This window comes from Chlorocebus sabaeus, chromosome 3, assembly GCF_047675955.1.
Source record: "Chlorocebus sabaeus isolate Y175 chromosome 3, mChlSab1.0.hap1, whole genome shotgun sequence".
In the NCBI taxonomy this organism is placed as follows: Eukaryota; Metazoa; Chordata; class Mammalia; order Primates; family Cercopithecidae; genus Chlorocebus; species Chlorocebus sabaeus.
The window spans coordinates 79,521,944-79,534,499 of record NC_132906.1 but is presented as its reverse complement, the minus strand read 5'-3'; positions in this window follow the sequence as shown (position 1 = coordinate 79,534,499).

The following is a 12,556-nucleotide window of genomic DNA, read 5'->3' as shown; positions in this document are numbered from 1 at the left end:
GCTGACCCTGAAGGGAGAGCCGGCCACGCAGCTGTGCCTGGAAACGTCTGAAGCAAGTAGCTGAAACAGTGCGGACAGTATAAGAGAGCTGCTGATGAGAGAGCTGCTGAATAAAACCATATTCACCTGCCTACGCATGCTGCCACCCCAAGTATTCTTTCAGCTATCTGCCCATCCACCCACTCCCCTTGGACCTCAGCTGGGGCTTGAACCTGACCCCAGGCATGACATTTGGCATAGTCAACTTAACAGTCCATTCCCCTTCCACCCTGGTTTTCTAGCAGAAGAGGAAGTTTGGTAGAAGCAGGCTCATGCTTCATTTACCTGGATCTCCTAGACCATCCTTTTCCCTCTTGTCCAAAGTTCCTAAAGACCCTGCTGCATCAGTTAGGAATGGGTTTAGTTGTAAAAACAAAACAAAATGAAAACCAGAAAACCTGAAGTCATTTTAACAATTAGCGGTTTAATTTTGTTGTAAGAAACCCAGAAAGGTCTAAAGTTGCTGTTGCTGCCCAACAAAGTCAGCAAGGACCCCGCCTCTTCATATCTTTTGATTTCTTCTTCCTTTTCTTTCCTTAGTAGAAGACCTTTCATCTTCATGCTATGGTCTCAAGGTTGCAGCATGGTTGCTGTATCTCCACAGCTTAAATCTGAACCGTAGGCAAAGAAAGATGGAGGGGAAGGAGGCTTCTGCCAAATCTCTCTTTACATCAGGGAAGCATAATTCCCACTCATAAGACTTTAACTTACATCTGGTTGGCCATCATTGTCTATCATGTTCACCCGTAGCCACGAGGGAGGCTGGGAAAAAAGAGTTGTTGATGATATTTGGGTTGGCTTGGCAATAACGTTTGTCAAGGAACTCCCATAGGATTTTCTTGTGGGCAGATTCTAAAGCAGGACTTGCTCGTTCTAGAAAAAGTAGTCAGAAGCCTTTTCTTCCCTACTTCAAGTACTTTAAACTGAAAATCCATTTGTGCTGCCAGAATACTTGGAGAAGAGGTGATTAGGACCATTGATGTTCTATTTACTCTGTCATCAAAAGGCACAATTTTAGACTTTCAATGCTATGTATAAAATGGATTTAAGGAATAGTTGTGGTCTTTCAATGGCTTCCCATTGATCTTTGGATAGAGAACAAAATCCTTAGCTTTGCCTCTATGATTATACATGAGCCAACTCCCATCTGCCTTTCCACATGTATACCTTTCTACCCCTAGCTTCCTGATATCCAGCCACATTGGCCTCCTGTCATTCTTAAGATATCTCGTGATTGTTCCCATCTCAGGGCCTTTGCACATGCTATTCCCGCTCTCTGGAATTCTCTGCCCTCTTTGTATCTATTTGTTTCTACTTATCTCACTTCAGACTTCTCCTTGGGGAAGACTTCCTCACCTTCTAGACTGTATAGGGTCAACCTGATTTTAAAACATCCTGTGCTTTTCTTTTTTTGCACTTCTAACAATTTTAGGGTGTGTAATTAATTGTGCAACTGTGTTAGTTCCTGTCTATCCCCTCTATGATATGAGGTCTGAGAGTGAGGGCATTACCTGATTAGTGTGAAAGCAACCCCAGATCTGAGGATGGTAATAGGCACATTAGAAGAATTCATGAATATTAGAACATAGAGTAAACAATATATATAAATGCCTATTTTATAATTTGCCCATACTTATCATAGAACATTTGAGCTGTTTGTAGCTCCTTCAGTGCTACTAGCTGTGATTGTATCTATGTGTGGGGGGTGTGTGTGTGTGTGTGTGTGTATTTAATATGCAATGGATAAAGTTATTGGCAATAGAAAGATGTCCCTCTTTTTTAACGGTAACTAGACAATTCAAGAAATTATGGGTAATGCAGTGTAAATTATAGATAGTTCCACAATTGAGCAATTAATTTAGTTTCAGTAGAATTTGAGAAATAATATGGTATGATAGGAAGAATCCTAGAACTGGGCTTAAATCCGAGTGTGGCAAACAGTTTGTTTATTCATTCAACAAGCAATGCTGTTCATTCATTATGTGCCAGCAGCTGTGTTTTGTACTGGCACAAAAAATTTAGCAAGACCTATTTCCTGTAGAAGAGATGGCAATTGCCGTGGAGGAAAGTGAGGATACTGTGAGGACACGGAGGAAAGTGTGAGCTCCTTTCCTTGTGAAGGCTTCAAAGAAGAAATAGTGTTTGAGCTGAATCTTGAAAGATGTGAAAAAGCTGCAAGAGAGACAAGAGGAGAGGGAGATGGACAAGCACATGCAGAGGTAGATAGACAGAAAAAAAAATTCTACATTTCCTGAAGCCTTGTATTCGGGTATGACTAGAGACCAGGTACATAGGAAAAATGGTAGGATATAAGACTGGGAAAAAAAGAAGCTAAGAAATTTCTTCACAATGCTAGGACATTTGTTGATGATAGAGCAGCACTGAAGACCACTGAGCAATGAAGCAACACCATTTTGTCTGAATTTCACAGAGCCTCTAGCAATGGTACGAAGGACACAGGGGAAGTAAGGAATAGGGCGGAGGAGAAAGGAGATGATTTATCAAGTTGGTGGAAGAGTTTCAGAGTGAGATGGGGCAGTCCCAACACTTGGCAATACAGGAAATGTAGATCTGAGAAATATCAGGTAAGTAAAATTGACTAGGCTTGATTGTCTCTAGCTGACCTCCTTGCCTCTCTGGTGGCCTCCTTTAAGCCAGAGTTCTGTTTCTGTAACACAATTCTGATCATGCCCCATCTCATTTTAAGTCTCTGAGACTTTAGTCATGCAGGAAGCCTGCTTTTCAGGTGTAGTGAGTAGAAACCAATCTAGTTCCTCAGGTAACTAAAAGCTTACAAAATAATAAAGTACGCACTTGAGGCTGAGCTTCTAGGAATGACACCCAAAACATAGCAAAAGTGGCTCACCAAAGGTGCTGCTATTTTTGCAATAGTCAGGAAACTGGGGAAACAGGACATCAGAGCCACAACAGCAACTAGGAACTAAAGTTCAGAAAGCCACCACCATGACTTGAGCTCCATGTCCCCTTGTAATGCCAACAAATGGATAGTCCACACACAACCACTCAATAGCCACAAAGCCAGGATTAGACAATGGAACTCCTGATGATGCTACTACAGGAAATAGGCCTTCAGAAACAAAAGCACAGGTTATACCTCACTTCTGTTTCCAAATATTGTATGGGTGTGGTTATTTGGTTAAGTACTGACCCCAAGATGTAAAGGGAGTTGTGGAAACATAACCTTTAGTTTTCTACCTTTCTGCATGCAATAAGGTGGACCACAAAGATGTTTGAAGAAGCTGACTGAGTCATTCAATGACATCTGCTTCAGCATGTTAACCAGGATCTCAATTATCTGTAGAACTTCTTACAACTACATATGCACAGGCTTCACCCCGGAGATCAAGGGCAGATCAATCCAGAGAAGCCAATAGTTTGCCCTTCAAATTAATATTTTAAAATGTTTATTTAGTAAAGAAGTAGAGATAAAGTCTAATTTTCAGTGAATAAAAAGTGTTTTACACTTTCAGTTGAATAGAAACAATTTTTGTTATCAAAGCATATTATAATTTTTTATAGTTTTTGTTTCCCCAAAATATTTCTTTGGCAATTTTTAAACCAGAGAGTAGATTAGGAAAAATCATGAGTTTGAAATGTTGATAATATTCTTACAAATCAAATGGAAAATGCATATGATTTTTTTTTTTTTTTTGAGACGGAGTCTCACTCTGTCGCCCAGGCTGGAGTGCAGTGGCACGATCTCAGCTCACTGCAAGCTCCGCCTCCCGGGTTTACGCCATTCTCCTGCCTCAGCCTCCCGAGTAGCTGGGACTACAGGCGCCCGCCACCTCGCCCGGCTAGTTTTTTGTATTTTTTAGTAGAGACGGGGTTTCACTGTGTTAGCCAGGATGGTCTCGATCTTCTGACCTCGTGATCCACCCGTCTTGGCCTCCCAAAGTGCTGGGATTACAGGCTTGAGCCACCGCGCCCGGCCGCATATGATTTTTAAAGAAACAAATGCTTAACCTCATTCATGATAAAAAAGGAAATTAAATTTTTTAAAATTTCCTAAATTCAGACCAATCCTTTTACTGAAGACAGTTAGAAAATCAGCAAGGGGTGAAGTGGGCTGATTCTTGAAGGCTCTGGCGGATTTATAAGTTAGAGCAGATTTATTGGGGCACAATCCAGGGAAAGATAAAAATTCAGAGAGGGAAAATGTCATTTGATACTTCTCTTTCCCCTGAGGGTGTTTGCTAATGTCATTGAGACTGCTGACATTCTGGCTGGTACAAGACAGTCTGGAACTCTTGGGAAGTAAACACTGCAGTTCAGAGCCTGTCGAGGGTAGAAGTCATTGTAAGTGCTTTACTTTGCATTGTGACCTTAAAAAATAAACCAGAAGTAAATAATCTCCCACAAGGGTAGTAATCCATTTTCAAGTGGTCTGACTGATTAAAAAAAAAAAAAAACTGAATTCTGAAATTGAATAATAAAATTATGGATTGCTAGTACATCAGTTGCCTAATTATTTTTCAAATACAATATCTGGCACACAGTGAAAGATAACCAGTCACATGAAGTGACAATAAAACTTGAAGAAAGACAAATAGAAACAACCAACAACAGAAATAGACCCACAAGAGCTCCTGATATTGGAATTATCAGACACAGATGTTAAAAAACTATGCTTTTGATGTTCAAGGAAATTAAAAAGTGAAAATGTTGACAGAAGACCTAAAACCATTAAAGCAATAGGCAGCAGATTAGAAAAGAACCAAACAGAAGTTTAGAATTAAAGCATATGATAACTGAGATTAACAACTCAGTTGACATGGTTAGTAACAGATTACACACATCTGAAAAGAGAATTTGTGAACTGGAAGATAGATGAAAGCAAAATATTCAGAAGGAAGCAACGGGGATAAGATTTTTAAAAATGCAAAATTATAAAAAAAACATAGGGGTAATGATGAGAATAACCAAATATGTTTTTGCAAATCCAAAATAAGAAAGAGGAGAAAATAAGAATGAAACCGAAGCAATATTTGAAGGAATAAAAGCTAAAATTTTCTTAAATTAATTAAAGACATGCATCTACAGATTCAAAAATTCAAACTGGATAAATAAAAAGAAGTGCACAACCCAAACCCATCATAGTGGAATTGCAGAAAACCAAAGAACAGAGAAAAAATTTGAAATCTGCCAGAAAAAAGAGATTGCTTTTAAAGGAGCAATAACTAGATTTCAGCTGACTTCTCAAAAACAATAATGAGTATTAGAAGACATAAAATACTATCTCCTGTGTGCTGAAAGAAAATAAATGCTATTGCATAATTCATGCCCAGTGAAAATACATAAAGATAAAATAAGAAACATTTGAATGCAGAAATAAACGATCATGAGAATTTTCCACCTGCAGACCTAAATTACTCTTCAAGGAGAAAGAAAATGATACCAGTAGAAAGTCAAATATTCATGAAGAAATTAAGAAGCAATAAAAATGTTAAGCATCTGGATGTATTTAAATGAGGAATATCAAAAGTAATATATTGGGAGTCAATAAATATGTAGAATTAAAGGAAAATAAGGGTATGTAAGTTGAGAAGAGCTTAAATAATGATAAAGTATGCTTGAGTTATTGCATTGCTAAGGAAAAGCATAACTATTTCACACAGAAATAGTATTTAAAACCAGGGCTGCTTGTGATAGTTGCTGAGGTAGCCACTAAAATAATAGTAAAGGAAGGCAGAACTTTCAAACTAGTAGAAGAGAAACAAATAGAGTAGTGAAAAATAATCGAAATGAAAGCAAGATGTTCTCTCCTTCCTTTGAGAGACAAAAAAGAAACTAAAACAAAAAAAGTAGAAAGCAAATGATAAGATGGTAGGCTTGTCTAAATGTATTAGGAGTTACATCAAGGATAAATGACCCAAAAAGTTTTGTTTCTAGCAAAGATGGAAGAACAGGAACCAAATTTATTCTCCCATCTTAAATAATCCCAAAATGGGCAAAAATCATGAAGGTGACTATAAGAAGGTCCATAATAAAAATATTGCTTTAAATCAATAATAAGAATAAAAATCTTTAATAAAGGCACAGTATAAATGGATATTAGGCATAGTAGAACAAATACAAGATTTATAGCACATTTCTCATCAGAAATAATGTAAGTGAGAAGACAGTGGGACATCTTTAAAGTACTGAGTAGGGGAAAAATCCTGTCAACCTACAATTCTATATGCAGAAAAAATATCATTATTTATAAAGATTTGTTTTTAACACACAAAAGATGCAAGAATTTATGCTTTGCAGTCCTGCACTACAAGAATGTTAAAGGGCATACTTTAGGCAAAAGAAAAATGATATGAGAGGGAAATGTGTTTCTATACAAAGGAATCTGTAGCACCAGTGGTAACTATATGGGTAAATATATAAATCTCCTTAAAAGACAATTGCCAGTATAAATAAAAATAATGATAGCATAGTATGAATTTATAATTATGTAAAAAATGACTAAATGAATAAAATGAATGATTACATTAGCACAAAGGCTGGGAGTAGAGAAGTGGAAATGTACTACTGTGAATTCTTATGCTACACTTGAATAGGACCAGGGCTAGGGTAAGGCAAGGGAGGCACCTGCTTCAGGCACAAAATTTAAGGGTCCTTCAAAACTTCGTTGCTCAAGGTAAATACCAATTTAATGTAATATTTTAAAATACAAAATTTAATGCAAAAATCCATAATTAACAAAATATCAAAATTTAAAGAAATGTTATACCAAGTCATATTGGAGCTTAACAGGAAATATCGGTAATTACCATTCTGTCTTTATTAAAAATTTGGTATTTTGTTTATTATGGAATTTTTTGCATTAATTTTGATTTTTTAAAATGTTGCTTCCAAACATTTATCTTGATTGCTGAGTTTTGGAGTATCCTTAAATTTTTTCCTCAGGCCTAGTCCTGGATCTGGGGATGGGACCCAGATATTTACATTTTTCCTCTCTTTCTTTTTCTTTCTTTCTTTTTTTTTTTGAGACAGAGTCTCACTCTGTCGCCCAGGCTGGAGTGCAGTGGTGCGATCTCGGCTCACTGCAACCTCTGCCTCCCAGGTTCAAGCAATTCTTCTGCCTCAGCCTCCTGAGTAGCTGGGACTACAGGTGCGTGTCACCACGCTTGACTAATTTTTTTTTTTTTTTTTTTTTTTTTTTGTATTTTTAGTAGAGACGGGGTTTCACCACGTTGGCCAGGATGGTCTCTATCTTCTGACCTCGTGATCCACCCTCCTTGGCCTCCCAAAGTGCTGGGATTACAGGTATGAGCCGCCATGCCTGGCCTTACATTTTTCTTAAGCACCAAAAGTCCTCCTCCTGATTGAGAACTGCTAGTAGAGAAATAATTTCAGTCTTTACCTTGGCATACATAGTTCTGTATGAATTCGAATGAACTAGCTCTTTTTTTTGTTTCTTTGTTTCTTCTTTCTTTCTTTTTTTTTTTTTTTTCCAAAAAATACACAGAGGCATCATATCTAACCCAGACTTATGATTCCAGAGAAAGTTTTTTGGAAGAAGTGACAATTGAGCTGAGATCAAAGGATAGAAGGGAGGACAAAAGAGTTTCAGTCAGAGGTATCAAACAGCATTCTTAACAGTTTGGAGGTTCCAAAGAGTGTGGGGTATTCAAGGAGCTAAAATAAGTTTTGGGCCGGGCATGGTGGCTTACACCTGTAATCCCAGTACTTTGGGAGGCCGAGGGGGGTGGATCATTTGAGGTTAGGAGTTTGAGACCAGCCTGGCCAACATGGCAAAACCCCGTCTTTACTAAAAATACAAAAATTAGCTGTGCGTTGTGGCAGGCACCTGTAATCCTAGCTACTCGGGAGGCTGAGGCACGAGGATCGCTTGAACCCAGGGGGCAGAGGTTGCAGTGAGTCGAGATTGCACTACTACACTCCAGCCTGGGTGACAGACTGAGACTCCATCTTAAAAAAAAAAAAAAAAAAGTTTGGAGCAGAGAGTAAGGTGGAAGGCAATTGGGAGTAGAATAACATGGAGCAGAGAGGAAGAACAGAACACATTCTGCAGTAACGTATGTCAGAAGTTCCAAACTGCTGACTTGGTCTGGCCTGCAAATGTATTACATTTGACCTGCATGGTGTTTTAACATTACTTAGAGTTAGTTGATAATATTTGAAAATTAGAAGATTTTGGCATAAATATCTGTGTTTCCAGGGTACCCTTTAAAATAAAAGTATAAGACTCAGCTCTGCTGGACATACATTTTTCAGGTCAATTGAAGATAAGCAGGAGAAGGTTCTTCGAGATAGGGCAATGGTTCCCAATTTTGTCACAGTCCCCAACACTCCATATTGTCTCGATCATATTGTTTTCTTTTGCATAGGATTTTTATAGACATATGAATTTGCAAACCCTATGATAAGCTATATGTATATGGGCTATTTTAGTGACAATATTTTACTGAAACAAGCCAACTTTAAAAGATGGAATTGGCTGAGCGCGGTAACTCACATTTGTAATCCTAGCACTTTGGAAGACCGAGGTGGGTGGATTCCCTGAGCTCAGAAGTTCGAGACCAACCTGGGTAACACGGTGAAACCCTGAGCATGTCAGCTGCTCCTGTAATCTCAGCTACTCTGGAGGCGGACACAGAATTGCTTGAACGTGGGAGGCAGAGGTTGCAGTGAGCCGAGATCTCACCATTGCAATTCCGGCCTGGGCGACAGATAGAGACTCTGTCTTTAAAAAAAAAAAAAAAAAAAAAGATGGAATCCATTGTCTTACATAACTAGACAGCCTCCTACAGGCAGACGAGCCCTCAGACTTAGCTGGATATAGATAAAAGCTCAGGCAGTGGTATCAGGATTTTGTCTCTCTCTCTCTCTCTCTCTCTCTGTGTCTTTCTATGCATTTCCTTTATTTACATTAGAGCCTCTTCCCACATGGTGAATAAATGGCTTCAGCAGGCTAAAATATACAGTTTCCCAGGTTAGTAACCCCAAAGGGGAAAGCCTTCTTTGTCCTCACATCTATTTATCAGTCTTGAAAGACTCTGACGCTGCTTGGTCGCCTACCTACTCCTGAGTCGAACACTGTACCTAGAAGGAATCAGTCTCTGCTTGCAGTCCAGATCGTTTGTCCACGGTTTGTGCACTGCACAAAGGCATCTGGTCACAGGGAGTGAATTGGAGCCAAAAGTCAGGCCCATTTGCTCACCAGGCCATGTATCCTGGCATGGAGCTGCATTTTCCTGGAGGGAAAGGCAGGTTTCATTTGCACAAGATGGTGTCTGCTTGCCTGCCTGTGTATGCGTAAGGCTGTTTCCCCATGGAGGGGGTGACGTTTATAATTTATCTGTGTAGGGATGGCGTCTTATTCTGGTTTAAAAACAGGAGTTGCACTGGGTAGTGGTGGCCCTGTATGTGTTGCCTATGCCTGGCCAACTCGTCATTAGTTGAGGGCATGCAGTTTCCCCAAAGGAATTTGAGCAGTCAATACATACTTACCATCTGTGTTAAGAATTTGGCTTTTAGGCCAGGTGCAGTGGCTCATGTCTGTAATACCAGCACTTTGACAAGCCAAGGCAGGAAGATTGCTTGAGCTCAGAAGTTCAAGATCAGCCTGGGCAACATAGTGGGACCCCAGCTCTACAAAAAATGTTTAAAAACTTTAGCCGGGTGTGGTGGCACACACTCGTAGTCCCATCTACTAGGGAGGCTGAGGTGGGAATGAGGGGATCACTTGAGCCCAGGAGGTCAAGGCTGCAGTGAGCTGTGAAAGTGCCACTGCACTCCAGCCTGGCAACAGAGTGAGACCCTATCTCAAAAAAAAAAAAAAAAAGAATTTATTCTGTGTAAGAGAGAAGAACCATGGAAGAGTTGTGAACATTACTTAATTTGCATTTTTGAATGAACAGCCTGCTTTCTTATTCTGTCTATATGCATTTTTTAGTTTAGAGTCAAACATTTCATTCTTCTATTTTTATTCTAACAAAAGTATTAACTACATTATGTTTTGATTAACAAAAAGACAAAGTGACAAGAGCAGAAAGAATTAAGGAAGGGAGGGGAAAGGGGAGGGAGAGTTAGAAAGTCTGCCCAGGCAATCTGGCTGTAGTAGCTAGAATAGGTTTAAGGGGAACAAGACTGAAGGTGTGATAGGAGGTTGTTGGCATAACCCAGGTGGAATGGTGTCTGCCTTTCCTCCTCCTCCTGTCTACCGGGGGACATCCTGTGGAACTTTCAAAGCTTATAGAAAAGACACTTTTTTCAAATATTCTTGACTCTACCGCAAGCTGAATTCAGACCTTTATTCTCTGTTATGCTACAGCATTCCTTTAGAGCACTTCACTGACTGTTTATTTACATACACTTTCTCCATCCAGACACTGAAACTCTGGACAGCAGAGACTATTCTACTTAATTACTAAGTATGAAGAGTCTAGCAGAGTGTCTTTATGAAGTCAATGACAAGTCAATTCTTGATGGATAAATGGATGGATAAATAGATGAATGAATGAATACATAGAAATGATATAATTTGGGATTAAGAAAAGAGTTTAAAATTTTCCTAAATTTTTAGGTAATTGGAATATACATCCACTATTATATGAAATAAATGATGTAAGAAAAGGAACAAATTTGGTACACCACAGTGAGCTCAGTTTGGGACGTGAAGCATTTGTGGCTCTGTGGAACATCTGTGAGTCTTGGGCAGTTTTAAACTTCTGAGCTTCGGGGATAAAACTGAGGGCTTGAATAAGCTGATCCCCAGGTTACCTTAAAGTTCTATGATGTTAAGTATAGTACTTAAGGATAAATAAGAGTAGAATTTATGAAGATTTCACATTCGTTTTTAAATGTGGAAGTGCTCTGCAGTCAGCAAAAAGGCAAAATTGGTGTTTGCTCTTTTAAATATTTGCTTTTCTGATACCTTCTTCCACTCTTCAAATTGATACATACAATTTGTGTTTAAATGAAAGTGAATTCAAATGGGTTTATCTGTGGTAGATAATTCTTGAGATACTTGTCCAACATGCTGCAAAATCCGGGCTGGAAGTTATTCTTTTAATCCTTGTAGCTGGATTCTAAGAGGGGTTGGGAATGGCTTCTGAGAGGTCCTGAGACCAGGACAGGCCACAGAGGCCGCAGGCCTCAGAGTTGATTAATTGGCATCCACTTACTAACAAGGATACACAAGACGGTCTCTTAAACCTCCTTTAATCCTTAGATTCCTTAGTGTTGGTCTCCACCTTCTTCCACGGAGCCAATATTTTTATTGTCCAGGCTTATCATTTAGCTAACTCTACAACTCTTACTGCCAAAACCCAATGCTATCATTTTCCCCTTTGGTGATTAACTCACACAGCCTTGGACCAAAATGTACATCTGTATGCCAGCAGTCAATGTTTTAGCTCCTCTTCCATCAAGACTGTCCCTCTGCCCAGGGCTAAAAAAGTCAGAAAGATGAGAGCCAAACAGTGCTGTGCTTTTCATATTGATTCTCCTTCCTACAGTAATCACTTTACAGACTTCTGAATATTTTATTTATAGTATTTATCTTTCTCCCTCTCTCAAGTCCTCACTTGAGCTACTTTTCATCTTTTTAAATACTATAAAGAAAATGGGTGTGGATATAAAGCATGTTCTGTTACGTTCTACTTATTTGCCCAGACCCTAGAGATTTCTGATTTTCAGACAGTCGATGTGTACATTTACAAACACAAACACCCACAAATAAAAATGCCACAGCCCCTGATTTGTATTCATTTTTCAAGGCACCTGCTTAAAGCTGAGTAGTTTTAAATCTTTAAGTCATCTGTTTATATCCACCCAATCACTGGGCTCTGCAACATCTGACTCCGTTTGTTTCTGATCCAATACAGGAGATTCCCAATGTATTGTAACTCATCTTTTTTTTCAGTAGCTATGATTATCACATTGTTGTCACAAACTCCTATTTTAAAAATACTAAGCCATAATATTAAAATTAAAACATGAGGATTTTATGTATCACGTTATACAAATAATGTTTAAATTGACAATCCTGCAAAATCTTTAGTTAATGTTTTAATCTACAGAGATTCAGATGGAATCTGTGGTTCACAGTCTGAATGTATTCAGAGTAGTTTCAGATGAAGTTCATTTTATTAGGTTTTAGTTGTTTGGGAGTGTGTAGGCTGTTTCAGCATTTATGGTAATATCAGTGAATCAGATTTTTTTTTTTTTTTTAAATGGAGCAACACATTCTATTAGTCAGCTTGGGCTTCTATAACAAAATACTACAAGCTGGATACCTTAAACAACATCAATTTATTTTCTCATGGTTCTGAAGGCTGGAAGTTCAAGATCAAGGTGCTGGCAGCATTGGTTTCTGCTGAGGCCTCTTTTCCTGGCTTGCAGATAACTGCCTTATCACTGTGTCTTCATATAGCCTTTTTCTCTGTGTGTGAGTGGAGAGAGAAAGAGGTCTGGAATCTCCTCCTCTTCTTATAAGGACAGCAGTCCTATTGGATTAGAGCTCCATCCTCATGAC